This window comes from Carcharodon carcharias, chromosome 17, assembly GCF_017639515.1.
Source record: "Carcharodon carcharias isolate sCarCar2 chromosome 17, sCarCar2.pri, whole genome shotgun sequence".
Classification (NCBI taxonomy): domain Eukaryota; kingdom Metazoa; phylum Chordata; class Chondrichthyes; order Lamniformes; family Lamnidae; genus Carcharodon; species Carcharodon carcharias.
This window is the reverse complement of record NC_054483.1, coordinates 10,810,847-10,827,786: the sequence shown is the minus strand read 5'-3', so window position 1 is coordinate 10,827,786 and position 16,940 is coordinate 10,810,847.

The following is a 16,940-nucleotide window of genomic DNA, read 5'->3' as shown; positions in this document are numbered from 1 at the left end:
TGTGTGTGTTCACAGTTGTGTGTGTGTGTGTGTACACGGTGTGTGTGTGTGAACACTGTGTGTGTGTATACACAGTGTGTGTGTATACAAAGTGTGTGTTGTGTGTGTACACTGTGTGTGTGTGTATACACAGTGTGTGTGTGTATATATACAGTGTGTGTTGTGTGTGTGTGCATACAGAGTGTGTGTGTGTGTGTACACTGTTGTGTGTGTGTACATAGTGTGTGTGTACATAGTTTGTGTGTGTACAAAGTTTGTGTGTGTATACACAGTGTGTGTGTATACATAGTGTGTGTGTGTTTGTACACTGTTGTGTGTGTGTTTGTACGCAGTGTGTGTGTGTATACACAGTGTGTCTGTACACAGTGTGTGTGTGTGTGAGTGAATACACAGTGTGTGTGTGTGTATACACAATGTGTGTGTTTGTGTAAGTGTGTACACAGTTGTGTGTGTGTGTATACACAGTGTGTGTGTGTACACATTGTGTATGTGTGTGTACACAGTTGCGTGGGTGTGTGTGTACACAGTTGAGTGTGTGTACACAGATGTGTGTGTGTGCACGCAGTTGTGTGTGTACACAGTTGTGTGTGTGTGTATGCACAGTCGTAGGTGGGTGTGTGTACACAGTTGTGTGTGTGTGTAAACAGTTGTGTGTGTGTATGTGTGTGTACACAGTTGTGTGTGTGTGTACACAGTTGTGCATGTGTACACAGTTGTGTGTGTTTACACAGATGTGTGTGATCGTGTACACAGTTGTGTGTTTGTGTGTCTACAGAGTTGCGTGTGTACACAGTTGTGTGTGTGTGTACACAGTTGTGTGGGTGTGTGTGTGTCTACACAGATGTGAGTGTACACAGTTGTGTGTGTGTACACCGCTGTGTGTGTGTTTGTGTACACAGTTGTGTGTGTGTGTACACAGTTGTGTGTGTGTGTGTATGTGTGTGTACACAGTTGTGTGTGTGTCTGTACACAGTTGTGTGTGCGTACACAGTTGAGTGTGTGTACACAGTTGTGTGTGTGTGTACACGGTGTGTGTGTGAACACAGTGTGTGTGTATACACAGTGTGTGTGCGTGTACAAAGTGTGTGTTGTGTGTGTACACTGTGTGTGTATACACAGTGTGTGTGTGTGTATATACAGTGTGTGTTATGTGTGTGTGCATACACAGTGTGTGTGTGTGTACACTGTTGTGTGTGTGTACATAGTGTGTGTGTGTACATAGTTTGTGTGTGTACAAAGTTTGTGTGTGTGTTTGTGCGCTGTGTGTGTGTGTATACACAGTGTGTCTGTACACAGTGTGTGTGTGTGAGGGAAAACACAGTGTGTGTGTGTGTGTACACACAATGTGTGTGTTTGTGTAAGTGTGTACACAGTTGTGTGTGTGTGTATACACAGTGTGTGTGTGTACACATTGTGTATGCGTATGTACACAGTTGCGTGGGTGTGTGTGTACACAGTTGAGTGTGTGTACACAGATGTGTCTATGTGCACGCAGTTGTGTGTGTACACAGTTGTGTGTGTGTGTACACTTTGTGCGTAAACAGTTGTGTGAGTGTGTGTGTGTACACAGTTGTGTGTGTATGTACACAGTTGTGTGTGTGTGTGTGTACACAGTTGTGTGTGTGTGTGTGTACACATTTGTGTTTGTGTGTGTGTACAGAGTTGTGTGTGTGTACACAGTTGTGTGTGTGTGTGTGTGGGTACAGAGTTGTGTGTGTGTATGTGTTCACAGTTGTGTGTGTGTACACAGTTGAGTGTGTGCACACAGTTGTGTGTGTGTGTGTCCAAAGTTGAGTGTGTGTACACAGATGTGTGTGTGTGCAAGCGGTTGTGTGTGTACACAGTTGTGTGTGTGTGTATACACAGTTGTAGGTGGGTGTGTGTACACAGTTGTGTGTGTGTGTAAACAGTTGTGTGTGTGTATGTGTGTGTAACCAGTTGTGTGTGTGTACACAGTTGTGCATGTGTACACAGTTGTGTGTGTTTACACAGATGTGTGTGATCGTGTACACAGTTGTGTGTTTGTGTGTGTACAGAGTTGCGTGTGTACACAGTTGTGTGTGTGTGTACACAGTTGTGTGGGTGTGTGTGTGTACACAAATGTGAGTGTACACAGTTGTGTGTGTGTACACCGCTGTGTGTGTGTGTTTGTGTACACAGTTGTGTGTGTGTGTACACAGTTGTGTGTGTGTGTGTATGTGTGTGTACACAGTTGTGTGTGTGTCTGTACACAGTTGTGTGTGTGTACACAGTTGAGTGTGTGTACACAGTTGTGTGTATGTGTACACTGTGTGTTTGTGTACACAATGTGTGTGTGTGTATAAACATGGTGTTTGTGTACAAAGTGTGTGTTGTGTGTGTGTTAACACTGTGTGTGTTTGTATACAGTGTTTCTGTGTGTGTGTGTACACAGTTTGTGTTGTGTGTGTGTGTGTCCACAGTGTGTGTGTCTGTGTGTATACACTGTGTGTGTGTTTACACAGTTGTGTGTGTGTGTCTGTACACAGTTGTGTGTGTGTGTGTGTACACAGTTGTGTGTGTGTGTGTTCACAGTTGTGTGTGTGTGTGTGTACACGGTGTGTGTGTGAACACTGTGTGTGTGTATACACAGTGTGTGTGTGTACAAAGTGTGTGTTGTGTGTGTACACTGTGTGTGTGTATACACAGTGTGTGTGTGTGTATATACAGTGTGTGTTATGTGTGTGTGCATACACAGTGTGTGTGTGTGTACACTGTTGTGTGTGTGTGTACATAGTGTGTGTGTGTACATAGTTTGTGTGTGTACAAAGTTTGTGTGTGTGTTTGTGCGCAGTGTGTGTGTGTATACACAGTGTGTCTGTACACTGTGTGTGTGTGTGAGGGAAAACACAGTGTGTGTGTGTGTGTGTACACACAATGTGTGTGTTTGTGTAAGTGTGTACACAGTTGTGTGTGTGTGTATACACAGTGTGTGTGTGTACATATTGTGTATGTGTGTGTACACAGTTGCGTGGGTGTGTGTGTACACAGTTGAGTGTGTGTACACAGATGTGTGTATGTGCACGCAGTTGTGTGTGTACACAGTTGTGTGTGTGTGTACACTTTGTGCGTAAACAGTTGTGTGAGTGTGTGTGTGTACACAGTTGTGTGTGTATGTACACAGTTGTGTGTGTGTGTGTACACATTTGTGTTTGTGTGTGTGTACAGAGTTGTGTGTATGTACACAGTTGTGTGTGTGTGTGTGTGGGTACAGAGTTGTGTGTGTGTATGTGTACACAGTTGTGTGTGTGTACACAGTTGAGTGTGTGCACACAGTTGTGTGTGTGTGTGTCCAAAGTTGAGTGTGTGTACACAGATGTGTGTGTGTGCAAGCGGTTGTGTGTGTACACAGTTGTGTGTGTGTGTATACACAGTTGTAGGTGGGTGTGTGTACACAGTTGTGTGTGTGTGTACACAGTTGTGTGTGTGTATGTGTGTGTAACCAGTTGTGTGTGTGTACACAGTTGTGCATGTGTACACAGTTGTGTGTGTTTACACAGATGTGTGTGATCGTGTACACAGTTGTGTGTTTGTGTGTGTACAGAGTTGCGTGTGTACACAGTTGTGTGTGTGTGTACACAGTTGTGTGGGTGTGTGTGTGTACACAAATGTGAGTGTACACAGTTGTGTGTGTGTACACCGCTGTGTGTGTGTGTTTGTGTACACAGTTGTGTGTGTGTGTGTGTACACAGTTGTGTGGGTGTGTGTATGTGTGTGTACACAGTTGTGTGTGTGTCTGTACACAGTTGTGTGTGCGTACACAGTTGAGTGTGTGTACACAGTTGTGTGTATGTGTACACTGTGTGTTTGTGTACACAATGTGTGTGTGTGTATAAACATGGTGTTTGTGTACAAAGTGTGTGTTGTGTGTGTGTTAACACTGTGTGTGTTTGTATACAGTGTTTCTGTGTGTGTGTGTGTGTACACAGTTTGTGTTGTGTGTGTGTGTGTGTCCACAGTGTGTGTGTCTGTGTGTGTACACTGTGTGTGTGTGTTTACACAGTTGTGTGTGTGTGTGTCTGTACACAGTTGTGTGTGTGTGTGTGTACACAGTTGTGTGTGTGTGTATACACAGTTGTAGGTGGGTGTGTGTACACAGTTGTGTGTGTGTGTAAACAGTTGTGTGTGTGCATTTGTGTGTACACAGTTGTGTGTGTGTGTACACAGTTGTTCATGTGTACACAGTTGTGTGTGTTTACACAGATGTGTGTGATCGTGTACACAGTTGTGTGTTTGTGTGTGTACAGAGTTGCGTGTGTACACAGTTGTGTGTGTGTGTACACAGTTGTGTGGGTGTGTGTGTGTACACAAATGTGAGTGTACACAGTTGTGTGTGTGTACACCACTATGTGTGTGTTTGTGTACACAGTTGTGTGTGCGTGTACACAGTTGTGTGGGTGTGTGTATGTGTGTGTACACAGTTGTGTGTGTGTCTGTACACAGTTGTGTGTGCGTACACAGTTGAGTGTGTGTACACAGTTGTGTGTATGTGTACACTGTGTGTTTGTGTACACAATGTGCGTGTGTGTATAAACATGGTGTTTGTGTACAAAGTGTGTGTTGTGTGTGTGTTAACACTGTGTGTGTTTGTATACAGTGTTTCTGTGTGTGTGTGTACACAGTTTGTGTTGTGTATGTGTGTGTGTCCACAGTGTGTGTGTCTGTGTGTGTACACTGTGTGTGTGTGTTTACACAGTTGTGTGTGTGTGTGTCTGTACACAGTTGTGTGTGTGTGTGTGTGTACACAGTTGTGTGTGTGTGTGTTCACAGTTGTGTGTGTGTGTGTGTACACGGTGTGTGTGTGAACACTGTGTGTGTGTATACACAGTGTGTGTGTGTACAAAGTGTGTGTTGTGTGTGTACACTGTGTGTGTGTATAAACAGTGTGTGTCTGTGTGTACACTGTTGTGTGTGTGTGTACATAGTGTGTGTGTGTACATAGTTTGTGTGTGTACAATGTTTGTGTGTGTAAACATAGTGTGTGTGTTTGTACACTGTTGTGTGTGTTTGTACGCAGTGTGTGTGTGTATACACAGTGTGTCTGTACACAGTGTGTGTGTGTGAGTGAATACACAGTGTGTGTGTGTGTATACACAATGTGTGTGTTTGTGTAAGTGTGTACACAGTAGTGTGTGTGTGTATACACAGTGTGTGTGTACACATTGTGTATGTGTGTGTACACAGTTGCGTGGGTGTGTGTGTACACAGTTGAGTGTGTGTACACAGATGTGTGTGTGTGAACGCAGTTGTGTGTGTACACAGTTGTGTGTGTGTGTGTGTACACTGTGTGCGTAAACAGTTGTGTGTTGTGTGTACACAATTGTGTGTGTATGTACACAGTTGTGTGCGTGTGAGTGTACACAGTTGTGTGTGTGTGTGTGTGTGTACATCTGTGTTTGTGTGTGTGTACAGAGTTGTGTGTGTGTACACAGTTGTGTGTGTGTGGGTACACAGTTGTGTGTGTGTGTACACAGTTGTGTGTGTGTGTACACAGCTGAGTGTGTGTACACAGTTGTGTGTGTGTGTCCACAGTTGTGTGCGTGTACACAGTTGTGTGTGTGTGTGTACATAGTTGTGTTTGTGTGTGTACACAGCTGTGAGTGTGTGTGTGTGTACACAGCTGTGTGTGTGTGTACACAGTTGTTTGTGTATGTGTACACAGTTGTGTTTGAGTGTATGTGTGTGTACACAGTTGTTTTTGTGTGTGTACGCAGTTGTCTGTGTGTACACAGTTGAGTGTGTGTACACAATTGAATGTGTGTGTGTGTACACAGTTTTGTGTGTGTGTACACAGATGTGTGTGGGTGTCAGTACACAGTTGTGTGTGTGTGTGCGTACACAGTTGTCTGTGTGTACACAGTTGTGTGTGTGTGTACACAGTTGTGTGTGTATGTGCACAGTTGTTTGCCTGCTTGTGTACACAGTTGTGTGTTTGTGTGTGTGTGTACACAGTTGTGCGTGTGTGTCTTTACACGGTTGTGTGTGTGTGTGCACACAGTTGTGCCCGTGTGTATACACAGTTGTCTGTGTGTGTGTATGTAGACAATTGTGTGTGTGTGTGAGTGCACACAGTTGTGTGTGTGTGTGTGTGTACACAGTGTCTGTGTGTGTGTGTGTACACAATTGTGTGTGTGTGAGCGTTTATACAGATGTGTGTGTGTTTGTATGTACACAGTCTGTGTGTGTGTACACAGTTGTCTCTGTGTGTGTGTATACACTGTTTGTGTGTGTGTGTACACTGTTGTGTGTGTGTAGAGTGTGTTTGTGCATACACTGTTGTGTGTGTGTGTACAGTGTGTGTGTGTCTGTGCACACTGTTGTGTGTGTGTGTGTGTACACTTTGTGTGTGCACACTGTGTGTGTGTGTACACTGTTGTGTGTGTGTGTACACTGTTGTGTGTGTGTGTACATTGTTGTATATGTGTGTACACTGTTGTGTGTGTCTGTGTGTGTAAACTGTTATGTTTGTGTGTGTGTGTGTGTGTGTGTGTGAACACTCTGTGTGTGTGTGCACAGTGTGTGTGTTTATAAACAGTGTTTGTGTGTACAAACTGTGTGTTGTGTGGGTGTTAACACTGTGTGTGTTTGTATACACAGTGTGTGTGTGTGTACACAGTGTTTGTTGTGTGTGTGTGTGTGTGTGTGTGTGTACACAATGTGTGTTTGTGTGTGTAAACTGTGTTTGTGTGTGTACACTGTTGTGTGTGTGTGTGAAGAAAGTTGTGTGAGTGTGTTTACACAGTTGTGTGTGTGTGTGTGTGTGGGTGTGTAGACCGTTGTGTGTGCATGTCATTGTGGGTGCACACATTGTGTGTGTGTACACAGTTGTGTGTGTGTGTCTGTACACAGTTGTGTGAGTGTGTACACAGTGTGTTTGTGTGTGTGTACACAGTTGAGTGTGTGTACACAGTTATGTGTGTGTGTACACCGTTGTGTTTGTGTGTGTACACATTTGTGTGTGTGTGTGTGTGTACACAGTTGTTTGCGTGTGTGTACACAGTTGTGTGTGTGTACACAGTTGTGTGTGTGTGTACACAGTTGTGTTTGTGTGTGTACACAGCTGTGTGTGTGTGTGTATACACAGCTGTGTGTGTGTACACAGTTGTGTGTGTGTGTACACAGTTGTGTTTGAGTGTATGAGTGTGCACACAGTTGTTTGTGTGTGTGTACGCAGTTGTGTGTGTGCGTACACAGTTGAGTGTGTGTACAAAATTGAATGTGTGTGTGTGTGTACACAGTTTTGTGTGTGTGTACACAGATGTGTGTGGGTGTGAGTACACAGTTGTGTGTGTGTGTACACTGTTGAGTGTGTGTACACAGTTGTGTGTATGTGTGTACACAGTTGTGTGTGTGTGTGTGTACACGGTGTGTGTGTGAACACTGTGTGTGTGTATAAACAGTGTGTGTGTGTGTATACACAGTGTGTGTGTGTGTACAAAGTGTGTGTTGTGTGTGTACACTGTGTGTGTGTATACACAGTGTGTGTGTGTGTATACAGTGTGTGTTGTGTGTGTGTGCATACACAGTGTGTGTGTGTACACTGTTGTGTGTGTGTGTACATAGTGTGTGTGTACATAGTTTGTGTGTGTACAAAGTTTGTTTGTGTATACACAGTGTGTGTGTATACATAGTGTGTGTGTGTTTGTACACTGTTGTGTGTGTGTGTGTTTGTACGCAGTGTGTGTGTGTATACACAGTGTGTCTGTACTCAGTGTGTGTGTGTGTGAGTGAATACACAGTGTGTGTGTGTGTATACACAATGTGTGTGTTTGTGTAAGTGCGTACACATTTGTGTGTGTGTGTATACACAGTGTGTGTGTGTACACATTGTGTATGTGTGTGTATACAGTTGCTTGGGTGTGTGTGTACACAGTTGAGTGTGTGTACACAGATGTGTGTGTGTGCACACACTTGTGTGTGTACACAGTTGTGTGTGTGTGTATACACAGTTGTAGGTGGGTGTGTGTACACAGTTGTGTGTGTGTAAACAGTTGTGTGTGTGTATTTGTGTGTACACAGTTGTGTGTGTGTGTACACAGTTGTTCATGTGTACACAGTTGTGTGTGTTTACACAGATGTGTGTGATCGTGTACACAGTTGTGTGTTTGTGTGTCTACAGAGTTGTGTGTGTACACAGTTGTGTGTGTGTACACAGTTGTGTGGGTGTGTGTGTGTGTACACAGATGTGAGTGTACACAGTTGTGTGTGTGTACACCGCTGTGTGTGTGTTCGTGTACACAGTTGTGTGTGTGTACACAGTTGTGTGGGTGTGTGTATGTGTGTGTACACAGTTGTGTGTGTGTCTGTACACAGTTGTGTGTGCGTACACAGTTGAGTGTGTGTACACAGTTGTGTGTGTGTGTAAACTGTGTGTTTGTGTACACAATGTGTGTGTATAAACATGGTGTTTGTGTACACAGTGTGTGTTGTGTGTGTGTTAACACTGTGTGTGTTTGTACACAGTGTTTCTGTGTGTGTGTGTACACAGTTTGTGTTGTGTGTGTGTCCACCGTGTGTGTGTCGTGTGTGTACACTGTGTGTGTGTGTGTTTACACAGTTGTGTGTGTGTGTGTCTGTACACAGTTGTGTGTGTTTACACAGATGTGTGTGATCGTGTACACTTTTGTGTGTTTGTGTGTGTACAGAGTTGCGTGTGTACACAGTTGTGTGTGTGTGTACACAGTTGTGTGGATGTCTGTGTGTCTACACAGATGTGAGTGTACACAGTTGTGTGTGTGTACACCGCTGAGTGTGTGTTTGTGTACACAGTTGTGTGTGTGTGTACACAGTTGTGTGTGTGTGTGTACACGGTGTGTGTGTGTGTCTGTACACGGTTGTGTGTGCGTACACAGTTGAGTGTGTGTACACAGTTGTGTGTGTGTGTACACTGTGTGTTTGTGTACACAATGTGTGTGTGTATAAACATGGTGTTTGTGTACAAAGTGTGTGTTGTGTGTGTGTTAACACTGTGTGTGTTTGTATACAGTGTTTCTGTGTGTGTGTGTGTACACAGTTTGTGTTGTGTGTGTGTCCACCGTGTGTGTGTCTGTGTGTGTACACTGTGTGTGTGTGTTTACACAGTTGTGTGTGTGTGTGTCTGTACATAGTTGTGTGTGAGTGTGTGTACACAGTTGTGTGTGTGTGTGTTCATAGTTGTGTGTATGTGTGTGTACACGGTGTGTGTGTGAACACAGTGTGTGTGTATACACAGTGTGTGTGCGTGTACAAAGTGTGTGTTGTGTGTGTACACTGTGTGTGTATACACAGTGTGTGTGTGTGTGTATATACAGTGTGTGTTATGTGTGTGTGCATACACAGTGTGTGTGTGTGTGTACACTGTTGTGTGTGTGTGTACATAGTGTGTGTGTGTACATAGTTTGTGTGTGTACAAAGTTTGTGTGTGTGTTTGTGCGCAGTGTGTGTGTGTATACACAGTGTGTCTGTACACAGTGTGTGTGTGTGAGGGAAAACACAGTGTGTGTGTGTGTGTATACACAATGTGTGTGTTTGTGTAAGTGTGTACACAGTTGTGTGTGTGTGTATACAGTGTGTGTGTACACATTGTGTATGTGTGTGTACACAGTTGCATGGGTGTGTGTGTACACAGTTGAGTGTGTGTACACAAATGTGTCTGTGTGCACGCAGTTGTGTGTGTACACAGTTGTGTGTGTGTGTACACTTTGTGCGTAAACAGTTGTGTGAGTGTGTGTGTGTACACAGTTGTGTGTGTATGTACACAGTTGTGTGTGTGTGTGTGTACACAGTTGTGTGTGTGTGTGTGTGTACACATTTGTGTTTGTGTGTGTGTACAGAGTTGTGTGTGTGTACACAGTTGTGTGTGTGTGTGTGGGTACACAGTTGTGTGTGTGTGTACACAGTTGTGTGTGTGTACACAGTTGAGTGTGCGTACACAGTTGTGTGTGTCCAAAGTTGAGTGTGTGTACACAGATGTGTGTGTGTGCAAGCGGTTGTGTGTGTACACAGTTGTGTGTGTGTGTCTACACAGTTGTAGGTGGGTGTGTGTACACAGTTGTGTGTGTGTGTAAACAGTTGTGTGTGTGTATGTGTGTGTAACCAGTTGTGTGTGTGTACACAGTTGTGCATGTGTACACAGTTGTGTGTGTTTACACAGATGTGTGTGATCGTGTACACAGTTGTGTGTTTGTGTGTGTACAGAGTTGTGTGTGTACACAGTTGTGTGTGTGTGTACACAGTTGTGTGTGTGTGTGTGTGTGTACACAAATGTGAGTGTACACAGTTGTGTGTGTGTACACCGCTGTGTGTGTGTTTGTGTACACAGTTGTGTGTGTGTGTACACAGTTGTGTGGGTGTGTGTATGTGTGTGTACACAGTTGTGTGTGTGTCTGTACACAGTTGTGTGTGCGTACACAGTTGAGTGTGTGTACACAGTTGTGTGTGTGTGTACACTGTGTGTTTGTGTACACAATGTGTGTGTGTGTATAAACATGGTGTTTGTGTACAAAGTGTGTGTTGTGTGTGTGTTAACACTGTGTGTGTTTGTATACAGTGTTTCTGTGTGTGTGTGTACACAGTTTGTGTTGTGTGTGTGTGTGTGTCCACAGTGTGTGTGTCTGTGTGTGTACACTGTGTGTGTGTGTTTACACAGTTGTGTATGTGTGTGTGTACACAGTTGTGTGTGTGTGTGTTCACAGTTGTGTGTGTGTGTGTGTGTGTACAAAGTGTGTGTTGTGTGTGTACACTGTGTGTGTGTATACACAGTGTGTGTGTGTGTGTACACTGTTGTGTGTGTGTGTGTACATAGTGTGTGTGTGTACATAGTTTGTGTGTGTACAAGGTTTGTGTGTGTATACACAGTGTGTGTGTATACATAGTGTGTGTGTTTGTACACTGTTGTTGTGTGTGTTTGTATGCAGTGTGTATGTGTATACACAGTGTGTCTGTACACAGTGTGTGTGTGTGTGAGTGAATACACAGTGTGTGTGTGTATACACAACGTGTGTGTTTGTGTAAGTGTGTACACATTTGTGTGTGTGGGTATACACAGTGTGTGTGTACACATTGTGTATGTGTGTGTACACAGTTGCGTGGGTGTGTGTGTACACAGTTGAGTGTGTGTACACAGATGTGTGTGTGTGCACGCAGTTGTGTGTGTACACAGTTGTGTGTGTGTGTACACTGTGTGCGTAAACAGTTGTGTGTGTGTGTACACAGTTGTGTGTGTGTGTGTACACATTTGTGTTTGTGTGTGTGTACAGAGTTGTGTGTGTGTACACAGTTGTTTGTGTGTGTGGGTACACAGTTGTGTGTGTGTGTACACAGTTGTGTGTGTGTGTACACAGTTGAGTGTGTGTACACAGTTGTGTGTGTGTGTGTCCACAGTTGTGTGCGTGTACACAGTTGTGTGTGTGTGTGTGTACACAGTTGTGTTTGTGTGTGTACACAGCTGTGAGTGTGTGTGTGTGTACACAGCTGTGTGTGTGTGTACAGTTGTTTGTGTATGTGTACACAGTTGTGTTTGAGTGTATGTGTGTGTACACAGTTGTTTGTGTGTGTGTACGCAGTTGTGTGTGTGTACACAGTTGAGTGTGTGTACACAATTGAATGTGTGTGTGTACACAGTTTTGTGTGTGTACACAGATGTGTGTGGGTGTCAGTACACGGTTGTGTGTGTGTGTGCGTACACAGTTGTCTGTGTGTACACAGTTGTGTGTGTGTACACAGTTGTGTGTGTATGTGCACAGTTGTTTGCGTGCTTGTGCACACAGTTGTGTGTGTGTGTGTACACAGTTGTGCGTGTGTGTCTTTACACGGTTGTGTGTGTGTGTGCACACAGTTGTGCGCGTGTGTATACACAGTTGTATGTGTGTGTGTGTATGTAGACAATTGTGTGTGTGTGTGAGTGCACACAGTTGTGTGTGTGTGTGTACACAGTGTCTGTGTGTGTGTGTGTGCACAATTGTGTGTGTGTGTGAGCGTTTATACAGATGTGTGTGTGTTTGTATGTACACAGTCTGTGTGTGTGTACACAGTTGTCTCTGTGTGTGTGTATACACTGTTTGTGTGTGTGTGTACACTGTTGCGTGTGTGTGTAGAGTGTGTTTGTGCATACACTGTTGTGTGTGTGTGTGTACAGTGTGTGTGTGTCTGTGCACACTGTTGTGTGTGTGTGTGTGTACACTTTGTGTGTGCACACTGTGTGTGTGTACACTGTTGTGTGTGTGTGTACACTGTTGTGTGTGTGTGTACATTGTTGTATATGTGTGTACACTGTTGTGTGTGTCTGTGTGTGTAAACTGTTATGTTTGTGTGTGTGTGTGTGTGTGTGAACACTCTGTGTGTGTGTGCACAGTGTGTGTGTTTATAAACAGTGTTTGTGTGTACAAACTGTGTGTTGTGTGGGTGTTAACACTGTGTGTGTTTGTATACACAGTGTGTGTGTGTGTACACAGTGTTTGTTGTGTGTGTGTGTGTGTGTGTACACAATGTGTGTTTGTGTGTGTAAACTGTGTTTGTGTGTGTACACTGTTGTGTGTGTGTGTGAAGAAAGTTGTGTGAGTGTGTTTACACAGTTGTGTGTGTGTGTGTGTGTGTGTGGGTGTGTAGACCGTTGTGTGTGCGTGTCATTGTGGGTGCACACATTGTGTGTGTGTGTGTGTACACAGTTGTGTGTGTGTGTGTGTGTACACAGTTGTGTGAGTGTGTACACAGTGTGTTTGTGTGTGTGTACACAGTTGAGTGTGTGTACACAGTTATGTGTGTGTGTACACCGTTGTGCTTGTGTGTGTACACATTTGTGTGTGTGTGTGTACACAGTTGTGTTTGAGGGTATGTGTGTGTACACAGTTGTTTGCGTGTGTGTACACAGTTGTGTGTGTGTACACAGTTGTGTGTGTGTGTGTACACAGTTGTGTTTGTGTGTGTACACAGCTGTGTGTGTGTGTGTACACAGCTGTGTGTGTGTACACAGTTGTGTGTGTGTGTACACAGTTGTGTTTGAGTGTATGTGTGTGTACACAGTTGTTTGTGTGTGTGTACGCAGTTGTGTGTGTGTACACAGTTGAGTGTGTGTACACAATTGAATGTGTGTGTGTGTACACAGTTTTGTGTGTGTGTACACAGATGTGTGTGGGTGTGAGTACACAGTTGTGTGTGTGTGTACACTGTTGAGTGTGTGTACACAGTTGTGTGTATGTGTGTACACAGTTGTGTGTGTGTTTACAGTCTTGTTTGGGTGTGTACACAGTTGTGCGTGTGTGTGTGTGTACACAGTTGAGTGTGTGTGTACACAGAGTGTGTGCGTGTACACAGTGTGTGTGTACACATTTCTGTGTGCGTGTGTACACTGTGTGTGTCTGTGTACACTGTTGTGTGTGTGTGTGTGTACAGTGTGTGTGTGCACTGTGTGTGTGTGTATGCACACAGTTGTGTGTGTATGTGCACAGTTGTTTGCGTGCTTGTGTACATAGTTGTGTGTTTGTGTGTGTGTACACAGTTGTGCGTGTGTGTCTTTACACGGTTGTGTGTGTGTGCACACAGTTGTGCGCGTGTGTATACACAGTTGCGTGTGTGTGTGTGTATGAAGACAATTGTGTGTGTGTGTGTACACAGTTGTCTGTGTGTACAGTTTTGTGTGTGTGTGAGTGCACACAGTTGTGTGTGTGTACACAGTGTGTGTGTGTGTGCACACAATTGTGTGTGTGTGTATGCGTGTATACAGATGTGTGTGTGTTTGTATGTACACAGTCTGTGTGTGTGTGAACACAGTTATCTGTGTTTGTGTATACACAGTTTGTGTGTGTGTGTGTACAAAGTGTGTGTTGTGTGTGCACACTGTGTGTGTGTATACACAGTGTGTGTGTGTGTGTACACAGTGTGTGTTGTGTGTGTGTGCGTACACAGTGTGTGTGTGTACACTGTTGTGAGTGTGTGTACACAGTGTGTGTGTGTACAAAGATGGTGTGTGAATACACAGTGTGTGCGTATACACAGTGTGTGTGTGTTTGTACACTGTTGTGTGTGTGTGTGTTTGTACGCAGTGTGTGTATACACAGTGTGTCTGTACACAGTGTGTTTGTGTGTGAGTGTATGCACAGAGTGTGTGTGTGTATACGCAATGTGTGTGTTTGTGTAAGTGTGTACACAGTTGTGTGTGTGTGCATACACAGTGTGTGTGTGTACACATTGTGTATGTGTGTGTACACAGTTGCGTGGGTGTGTGTGTACACAGTTGTGTGTGTGTACACAGATGTGTGTGTGTGCACACAGTTGTGTGTGTACACAGTTGTGTGTGTGTGTGTGTGTGTACACAGTTGTGCGTGTGTGTCTTTCCACGGTTGTGTGTGTGTGTGCACACAGTTGTGCGCATGTGTATACACAGTTGTCTGTGTGTGTGTATGTAGACAATTGTGTGTGTGTGTGTGCGTACACAGTTGTCTGTATGTACACAGTTGTGTGTGTGTGTACACAGTTGTGTGTGTATGTGCACAGTTGTTTGCGTGCTTGTGTACACAGTTGTGTGTTTGTGTATGTGTACACAGTTGTGAGTGTGTGTCTTTACACGGTTGTGTGTGTGTGTGCACACAGTTGTGCGCGTGTGTATACACAGTTGTCTGTGTGTGTGTATGTAGACAATTGTGTGTGTGTGAGAGTGCACACAGTTGTGTGTGTGTGTGTGTGTACACAGTGTCTGTGTGTGTGTGTGCACAATTGTGTGTGTGTGTGAGTGTTTATACAGATGTGTGTGTGTTGGTATGTACACAGTCTGTGTGTGTGTACACAGTTGTCTCTGTGTGAGTGTATACACTGTTTGTGTGTGTGTACACTGTTGCGTGTGTGTGTACAGTGTGTTTGTGCATATACTGTTGTGTGTGTGTGTACAGTGTGTGTGTGTCTGTGTACACTGTTGTGTGTGTGTGTGTGTGTGTGTGTACACTTTGTGTGTGCACACTGTGTGTGTACACTGTTGTGTGTGTGTACACAGTTGTGTTTGAGTGTATGTGTGTGTACACAGTTGTTTGTGTGTGTGTACGCAGTTGTGTGTGTGTACACAGTTGAGTGTGTGTACACAATTGAATGTGTGTGTGTGTACACAGTTTTGTGTGTGTGTACACAGATGTGTGTGGGTGTGAGTACACAGTTGTGTGTGTGTGTACACTGTTGAGTGTGTGTACACAGTTGTGTGTATGTGTGTACACAGTTGTGTGTGTGTTTACAGTCTTGTTTGGGTGTGTACACAGTTGTGCGTGTGTGTGTGTGTGTACACAGTTGAGTGTGTGTGTACACAGAGTGTGTGCGTGTACACAGTGTGTGTACACATTTCTGTGTGCGTGTGTACACTGTGTGTGTGTGTGTACACTGTTGCGTGTGTGTGTACAGTGTGTTTGTGCATATACTGTTGTGTGTGTGTGTGTACACTGTGTGTGTGTCTGTGTACACTGTTGCGTGTGTGTGTACAGTGTGTTTGTGCATATACTGTTGTGTGTGTGTGTGTACACTGTGTGTGTGTCTGTGTACACTGTTGTGTGTGTGTGTGTGTGTGTGTACACTTTGTGTGTGCACACTGTGTGTGTACACTGTTGTGTGTGTGTGTACACTGTTGTGTGTGTGTGTGTACATTGTTGTATATGTGTGTACACTGTTGTGTGTGTCTGTGTGTGTAAACTGTTATGTTTGAGTGTGTGTGTGTGTGAACACTCTGTGTGTGTACACAGTTGTGTGTGTGTGTTCACAGTTGTGCGTGTGTGTGTGAACACTGTGTGTGTGTATACACAGTTTGTGTGTGTGTGTGTACAAAGTGTGTGTTGTGTGTGTACACTGTGTGTGTGTATACACAGTGTGTGTGTGTGTGTACACAGTGTGTGTTGTGTGTGTGCGTACACAGTGTGTGTGTGTAGACTGTTGTGAGTGTGTGTACACAGTGTGTGTGTACAAAGTTTGTGTGTGTATACACAGAGTGTGCGTATACACAGTGTGTGTGTGTTTGTACACTGTTGTGTGTGTGTTTGTACGCAGTGTGTGTATACACAGTGTGTCTGTACACTGTGTGTGTGAGAGTGTATACACTGAGTGTGTGTGTGTATACGCAATGTGTGTGTTTGTGTAAGTGTGTACACAGTTGTGTGTGTGTGCATACGCAGTGTGTGTGTACACATTGTGTATGTGTGTGTACACAGTTGCGTGTGTGTGTGTGTACACAGTTGTGTGTGTGTACACAGATGTGTGTGTGTGTGCACACAGTTGTGTGTGTACACAGTTGTGTGTGTGTATAGACAGTTGTACGTGGGTGTGTGTACACCGTTGTGTGTGCTTGTAAACAGTTGTGTGTGTGTTTGTGTGTGTACACAGTTGTGTATGTGTACACAGTTGTCCATGTGTACACAGTTGTGTGTGTGTGTACACAGTTGTGTGTGTACACTGTTGTGTGTGCACACAGTTGTGTGTGTGTGTAGACTGTGTGTGTGTATACACTGTTGTGTGTGTGTGTACACCGTTCTGTGTGTGTACACTGTTGTGTGTGAGTGTACACTGCTGTGCATGTCTGTGTGGGTACACTGTTATGTTTGCATGTGTGTCTGTACACTGTTGTGTGTGTGTACACTGTGTGTTTGTGTACACAATGCGTGTGTGTGTATAAACATGGTGTTTGTGTACACAGTGTGTGTTGTGTGTGTTAACACTGTGTGTGTTTGTATACAGTGTTTCTGTGTGTCTGTGTACACAGTTTGTGTTGTGTGTGTGTGTGTCCACCGTGTGTGTGTCTGTGTGTGTACACTGTGTGTGTGTTTACACATTTCTGTGTGTGTGTGTCTGTACAAAGTCGTGTGTGTGTGTACACAGTTGTGTGTGTGTGTGTACACAGTTGTGTGTGTGTGTGTACACGGTGTGTGTGTGAACACTGTGTGTGTATAAACAGTGTGTGTGTGTGTATACACAGTGTGTGT